The sequence below is a fragment of the Maylandia zebra genome, linkage group LG13 (genome assembly GCF_041146795.1).
Source record: "Maylandia zebra isolate NMK-2024a linkage group LG13, Mzebra_GT3a, whole genome shotgun sequence".
Taxonomy (NCBI): domain Eukaryota; kingdom Metazoa; phylum Chordata; class Actinopteri; order Cichliformes; family Cichlidae; genus Maylandia; species Maylandia zebra.
In genome coordinates, this window is record NC_135179.1 from 23,179,432 (window position 1) to 23,187,960 (window position 8,529).

The following is an 8,529-nucleotide window of genomic DNA, read 5'->3' on the forward strand; positions in this document are numbered from 1 at the left end:
TCCTATTCATTTACTCCCTCGGTAAGTGCCGGATGCCTTGATTAAAGTAGTTGTTTCATAAGTGTGTTGTTTTTGTTGTGTTCTGTTTTGTTCTGTTTTGTGTGTTCACTGAGCCTGTGTTATCAGTTCACATCGAGGAGGGTGTGTGTGTGTGTGTGTGTGTGTGTGTGTGTGTGTGTGCGCACTCCTGTCAGGGGGTGACAGCTGGCTCTTTCTGCCCCCGTCACAAAGAGGCTGTGACGACTGGAGTGTGACCAGCCTCTCGCCCCCCTGCCCGCTTTACGCCCCCCCCCCCCCCCCCCCCTCTCCACCACCCCAACGGCCTGGCCTGCCCTGCTACTTTGTTTGCGGGCCTCTCTCTCTTTAGATCCGCACTGCATATGGGTCTGGTCAGCCATGGAAACCTGCTCAGCCCAATTAGAAGCAGCCGCCAGCTGGGCTTCCCCTCCATTCTTCCAGCCCTCCTCTCTGGCCCTGCCACGTCCCTCTCTGTTCCTCTCCAGTGCCTTCACGCTCCAGCATCCCACAATCTGAGCCTCTCTCATGCCCGTAATCATGCTAAGCTGATGGGCACGCTGTCCCTGGCGCGTGGATGGAAGCAGCGATTTGTGACACATCTCCTCTCTGTGGACGCCGTGCACACACCCATTCCGTTTGCACATACCAAGACAGACAGACACAAATGCACGCCGTGGCAAGGGGTCCACAGTCTCCCCTGCCAGATGCTGCGTTTTGTCTCTGGCCTTACCAGCTGTTTGGAACATGTGGGTGTAGAAAATAAAGGAATGGTATCGAGTCCATATCTCTGTGGCTCGACTTTAGTGAGGATCACGCTGCTTAACTCTCTGGCTCCCGGACAAGGGTGCTGGAAGAATTAGGTTTCAGTGTTTGGAGCAATCAGGGCTCAGTAGTAACTGTGGAATAAAGGCTTTCACTTTTTCAGTACAGATTTCCTGTTTTATTTAAAGAGTTCTGCATTCTGGACTTGTATTCATTCACTTAGCATTTATGATTGCAGATTCTGCGGTCATTCTGAATTCGAGAGCTTCTTTCAGCAAGAAAAAAAAAGATATTTGAAGACGTTTCCTTTCTCTAATGGCTCTTAGTTAATTTCAGCTTCCTTACATGCAGTTCAGGGACTTATTTTATGCAAAACAGAGAAACATTAACACATGAAAAAGAGCTTTCATGCTGACAAATTTAATGTCAAACCCTGCTCTGGATGTTTTGACTATATTATTACCGCTGTCTCAAAACTGAGCTATTTTCTGGCTGTCAGACAGATAAATAGGCTTTGGCTGTGGCAGATAGTCATTCTGAAGGTAAATCCATTGTATACTAAATTATCAAATATATAACCGGTAATGTCAGAACGAAAGGTCAAACAAACGACACAAACAGACACACGGCTATTAATTTCTTTAATGGCAGCACATTCTTTTCATAACTCTAGAAAAGTAGTAGCTAGTAGTATTCTTATTTTGTAAAGAGTACTTTTCAAAATTGTTTCAGTTTTCTCTCCTATTTCTTTGTGGTCATCAATCACTGATACAGGCCTGATTGCACATGAAGTGGCTGGATCCCATTTTGAGGTGTGACAGGGGCCTATTTTGCACCGGTGGCAGTGATGGCTGTGTGTCAGAGCTCGTGACAGGATGCTCTCCGCCCCGTCTCCTGAGGTTTGAGAGTTTGAGGGGCCACTGGCCCCTTTTGTCCTCCTTTTGTAGATGGTCTCCGACACGGCTTGTTTTAGGCGGAGGCAAAGGCAGTAATTGATTTCTCTCTCGTCTCTGATTCCGCCTGTGGCTCTCGGGCGCCGGCTGCATCTCTCCTCTGAGAAACAGATGAATAAAAAGACAGAGCGTGAAGTTTATAGCCAGCAGTCACAGCGCTGACAGATGGTCAAACCTCACGTTATCAGGACCTGATAGAAGTCCCGGAATGTGGTGGTTAGCTTCTGAATTGGCTTCTGAAAGGATCGGTCATATATATTAGAGCAGAGAGTATTGAGCCGTGAAGAGCTGGAGCGATGGGAGATGTTGAGGTGCGCAGATGCTGAAGGTGAAAGAGGCCCACAGACTACATTAATAGATCGGTGAACTGATACATGCACAATGAAATGGTACGATGAATAAACCGATTCAGCTCCAGAAATTTAATTTTCATTCCTTCTGCTTCAGCCTCTGTGCGTGTATGTGTGTGGAAATGTGCAACATTGGGACGTGTTTAAGATTCATCCAAGTAAACTCTGAAATCTTTTTCATTTTCATAAATCTGGCATGAACAGGCAGAATTAACGCATGTTGACTGTCCAATCTAATAATCATACGCTCAACAAAAGCAGATTCAACTGTTTCCCCGAGTTTCCATAATACTAAAAGAATCAGCAGAGCATTCATCATAATTGTGACCTTGTGTCGTCCTGTCAACAAGACTGACTTAATCAATTGCAAAAGTTGTCAGCTGTGGCAGGAGGCGTTTAGCCTGCTGACAAGAGAGAGATGGGTTGCATGGACTGTCTGCAGACACTCCAGCCTCCCTCCATTAATGTCATTGTCACATCTCCGCACCGACAGACCCAAACTTTGTTAGGCAAGTTGCTCTAATCCCCGTTCTTTCATTTCTAAATAATAAATGAGCCAATTAACACCGAATGAGAAAATCTCCCTGTATTTTGCAGTCTGAGGTGTTTCTTGAGTCGCATCTAGCAGAGAAGCTGTGGCGTTCTGTGACAGAAAAGCCTGAAAGGAGGCATTTGGTGTCATTTTAGTCAGCTCGCTTGAATTGTTAGCACCTCTCCAGGAGGCTCGACAATTTGACAATGATGCTAAATGAATCATATTTATTAATCGAGTTTAATGCTATGCATCATCAAAATAAATCAACAGCAGTGTTAAGCTCCCTGAATTGTTTTCCCATTACTGTCGTAGTAAACAAATGAAAAGTCTCACTTTTAATGAAATGTGAAGAATATATTTTGAGTTATTCAGCTTAACGAGAGCGAAGCGTTAAAGAGGACAAAAGACGACGGTGCTTAAAAAAGCAAAGGGGACACTGACAAATGTCCTTACTTGCTGTGCTTTACCCTCCACCCTCCCCTGCGGTAGCTCGGGATGATGACTGCTAGCGCGTCTGTAACCATCCACACTTCACTGCTGAATGACTCGTTGCGAAATGGCACATTTAAATTGCATGCTGTGCTGGAGTGATTTTTCTGCCTACCTTGATGCCTATTTTGTTATGGAAATTCACGATACATTAACATAACCAGCAGGAGTTGGGAACAGAAAATAATGAATCCTAGTGGGAAGGAACAGCGGCCTCCACCCTTATCTGTGAATTAATAAACACCCATACAGTGTGCACCTAAGGGTCACACCACGTACACATACTTACCACAGCAGATAGCTGTTTCTCACTGTTAACTTTCCACAGAGAGAAATGAATGCAATGGCGGCCCTGTAATAGGGAAAGGTGGCTTACAGGTGGTGGGTTCAGAGAGGAGCATGTCACCTCCACCACCTAATGGTCTGATATATCTAATTTGCCTTTCACAGCAAAGCAGCTCCTAGTCAAAAGTTAAATCCAGCAGTAGTGTACTGTTACCACGATCAGTTGGAGGTGTCATAACCACACTGCTACTCACCTGTGAAGTGTGAAATGGTTGTAGTGCACTATTCCAGCCGTGCATTTATTTATTTCATCATCACATGCAGTTTATTATTACATCAGCCTATCATAACTTGACCCTTTTGCGCATTTTCTCCGCAAACGGTGCCGCGGAAAATTGGACAGGATGACTGGAGCGTCCCATTCACTTTTCCTCTCTTCATTCACCTGAAGTTACCAACCTGATTCTGGATGCATACTACAGCCTGTTGCTACGGCAACAGTTCTCGGAGGCACCAGAGAACCCCGAAGGTTCCATCAGCGGTGACAGGCGAGATGCTGAAATGCTCGAGCAATCAAGCTTATCTGCTTCTCAACGAGATGTAATCTCAAATTTGTTGGAAAAAATAATTAAGTAAGCGCAATTCTTCGCAGCACTGTCAACAATCAGCTGTGACAACAGGAGAAAAAGCACGCAAAAAAAAAAGAGGCTGGAATCGGTGTTACATTTTAGACTCATTTGTCAGTGCAAGTTTGTGGCAACTTTTTTGGCAACCGAGAGTGCTGACAATGGCCAACATGCTGCCTGGAGTGGTTAGGTTAATCACACAGGCACAGGACTCTGCCAGCATTCGAATAGCTCTTAAGATGGTGACTCGTTTTGTTGATTAGTGTTGTGAATTTGCCCATTTGCAACAAAAAACTATGTAATATTAACACACTTGTAGTTAAACTGGCAGCGCTAGTTACCATATTTTAGACAAACTAATTCAGCAGAATCACTCCTCTGAGAACTGTTTGTTTCGGGGTTTTCAGGAGAATTATTAAAACAGATCCATGCAAATAAACACAAAAAATAATCAAGATTCATTTTCATACAGAGTGGGCTATAATGTTACTTGGTTTGATTGAGGCCTTGTCTGTAGTACAGATTTAGTATTCCTAATAAAGCCTGGTGTTGAATTACCACAATGGATTTAGTCACTACAGCAGCAGTATTTTTATTTATTCAGATAAAATGCCTACAGCACATTTCTGTTCATTTCTCAGGAAGGAAGCTCCGACTCCTCCTCGGGTTTAGATTTGAAAACGTTAGCATGAGCAGCACAGTTTAATGGCCAGAGATATCAGAAACCACTGCTTTATACTGTGATGCCCTGATAGCAGATAATACTGATAGTAAATGCACCATCACTGCTCGAGCTGTTTGGTGTCACATTAAAGTCGGTGAAATTCAGCCTCTAAGTACACAGAAGCCGATGAAAGAGCAAAGCCTGAATTCGGAGGTGCAGTCATAACTTTGCTCACAAAAAATAAACCCAAACAAACAGACCTTACCTGATTTAAATTTTGAATGTGGCACCAGCTGTTTGCTTCACTCGTAGAGTGTTCATAGAGCAAACAGCAACTTTTATGTCAACTGATCTGAGTCTGCAAACGAGAGACCAAAATGCAGACATAAGTGTCCAGACCAACAAGGTGGTGCGTTGGGTTAGAAGGACTCATAGTTCTAATACTGTAACATCTGCAACTGATCTGAGTGTCTCTGTCAGAGCTCAGTTATGTCACAGCAAGAGGGCTGATGGTTCAAGTTTCTGCATGTTTTTAGCTGGTTTCTTCTGCCATGGGACGAAAACATGTTAGTTGCCATTTGTGGCCCAGGAGACTCTTGCAAAAGACTTCCTGAATCTGAAGATTTTCACTTTTTGGATAAATAAAGGTTTTTACCAGTCCTCAAACTGCTCTATTGTGTCACTACAGCTGCTGGTGCCTGACTGAATATGAGAAGTGGGGTTTCTGCCACGCTTTGACTGACATAAACATGCACACATCAGAGTATAGTAGGCAGAGGTAAGTAGTGAGATCAGCTATTAACCTGATAATGTGGTTCAGCACAGGAGGGCAAATAGAGGCAGTTAGTTATTTTTTTGTTTTTATATTTAATAAATAAGAAAACCAGTGGAAACGCCCACATTTTAGACTTGAAATCTAAGTTTGAGAAATAACCTGGATCCTGTTAAAACAGTATTGTTTGTCTCAGGATTGGCACCGTTTCCACCTGACAGGGACATGCAGATTAACCCATCACACAAATGTATATATTATTATCTGTTTAAGTGTTTGCACATGTAAATGACACCTGACTTTGTAAAAACTGGCAAATGAAAAGTAGAGATTTAAATTGAACCCCAACTTGCCTAATGTTTTCTTAATGTATCCTTTTCAGTCTCTGTATACTTGAGTCCATTCATATTAGATGGCCAAGGTGAAAACCCCGGTCTCCCCTCTGCTTGGCTTGCAAGTTCTCGATCTTTCCGTGCATTGATGATTCATTCCCACACTTCGTGGTAACTTCAAGTTACAGGTGGCAGGTTTTTTGTTTTTTTGTTTTTTTGCCATAATGAATTTGAACATCAGCATAACCAAACAGCTCAAAAAGTTAGAGCATAATAAAGCTAATGCATTTATTAATGTCCAGTGTAATTACTGAGGATTTTTAGAGCTGCTGCTTTTCATTTTCTTTCATTAGGCTTTCAGGGTGTTATTCTCTGGTTTAAAAAAAAATCAACATGGAAAAAAAATATAATTACTTCTGAAATTGTAAAAAGGGGAGCAACATTTTTGTCATTCCTTTCCTAATAGCACTTAGTTTATTAGTGCTGCATAAAGAAATATTATCATTTAAATTTCTTGTTTCAGTGTAACTCCCTCGCAAAGGGCATACTGCACTCAAACAAGCTACATGCATTTATTCACGTGTTCCAAATAGAGGGTTGGTTCTCAACATAAAAGCTTTGACCTATAGGATAATGACGACAACGTGCAGCTAACGATGCCAATTTAACTAACGCTCATCAGCAGACGTTGCTGATGGGTGTCCAGTTAAACACGAGGCTGTACATTAGTCCTGACGGCTTTTTTCTGATCTCGCCTGTAAACAGCTCGAGCCATAAAGCAGCAAAACAAGTTAACTGCTGCACAGCCGCGCCACACGCATTCGTTTCACAGCCCAGTGAAATTACTTATTTTACACTGAACCAAGCAATGTTTTGAAAACGGCAGTGGAATGAAGTCAGGTGTGAACACCACCCCTGTGAATTATAAAGATGATGGGAAAACCATTAGAGACATGCTCTGCCCAGCCCTAATTTACTGCTCAGTGAGGAGCAGGGAAAACAGAGAGAGACTTGTACAGTTTCACTCTAAAATGTGCCCGATGAGTGCTGTGACATAACAAAATCACTATAGTGACAAAAAGCAGATAATGAGACATGTGAAAGTTACTAAAGACTTCTACAGTTTAGCAAAGGAAATGGCAATACAGTAAAAAAAAAAAAGTAAGTGAATCTTTTTATTATTGTGCCCAAATTTCACTGCTGTGTTTCCGTTGCTTCACAGCAGTGAAATGTTACTGTTGGGCTTTCTTGTAGGTCAGGGATGAAACTGCCTTTTCTGTCAGTGAAAACAGTTTGACTACACCTTTAATCCCTGTTTAAATATGACAAAAAATATTTCTTAGGTTTCTACATGAAAGGTTTGTATGTCAGCACGAATCTTTGGGCTTAAACTAAAGAAAAATGTGTAAATTATTCTGGTGGCTCTTTTTTTTTTTAAAAAACAACTAACTTTTCTTTAATTTACATGTTTATCTATTGCTTAATTACTTTGATGGTATCTTATCTATCTTATCTCCTATGCACGGTCTTTTTCAGCATGAAAAAGCTGTAAAACTTTTTAAAATATATTTTAAAGTTGAAATTTATGCCTTCTTTCACATTTGCCAATGCCATCCTGTGGGCTGAACTGGAGTCTTTGCTGGGCTCATTCTGGCCCCCGGGCCGTATGTTTGGCACCCCTGTTGAAGGTCCTGGTTCTCACTTTCCCTCTGCAGTATATGTTGTACCTGTGCAACCTGAGTTCTCCCATCCTTCTTGCACGATCGTGCAGCCAAAAAGTGATAAGAAGGTGATGACGCCAGCGGCCTCCCTCTGGCCCTCTGCAGTCCGCGCCTCACTCCTCAGACTGCCTGCCAGTTCTGTGCTTGGTTAGAAAGTCTTACAAAGAAGCTGCAGCGATGAGCAGACACTTTATAGTATTTTGTGCTGAGGGGCTGAAGTGGATCCATTAAACTCTGAATTTTAATTCATTTCACTTTTACGAAGCACATTCAAATTAAAGTACTTTAAACTGTAAGTTCAAGTTAGCACTAATTGTAAGTTTAATAGAAACTATGAGCAAGTACACAAACCTACACTGGTTATTAGCATGAGTACCGTGGTGGCAGCCATTTCTGACCACAAAAAGCTGTGCACATCTATATAACTATGTGTAACCTCACCGGAATCCACAGGGGTAGGTTACATGGGTTTTCCACAATCCCTATGGTAGACAATAGCCTAGCTTTTATCCTTTTTCCCAAGGCAACTTTTTTTCAGAAGATGCCAGCTCATGCAGCAGTCTCCTAGGGACTAGGTTTATGCTCGCCTCGCTGGACGCATTTACATCTAATATTACAAATATAATCATTTTAAAAGCCCAAACACAACAGAAATACTCCATCAAGAGAAATTCAGTTTCCGAGCGATGATTTAAACTTTTCATAAACCGATCATAAGAAAAATGATTTAACCTGATTACTTTCCAAGTTTACATAAAAGCAACATATGCTTCTGTTTTTTTTAAATAGTGACAGCTTCCAAGCCAAGCCGGTCCTGCTCCTCTTCAACAATTAGCAGCACCATAGTAACAGGAACTGCTGTGTTTAAAAGATGATTGATTTGACCCATATTTACAGAGCTGATCAAACGCGTGCTAAAGCGAGATGAATGGTATTGAGAAAAACAAATGCATGAGATATGTGTTACTACCATTTGAAGGTTGGAGCTGCAGGTTGAAGCACCGTGACCATCACCAGCAGCC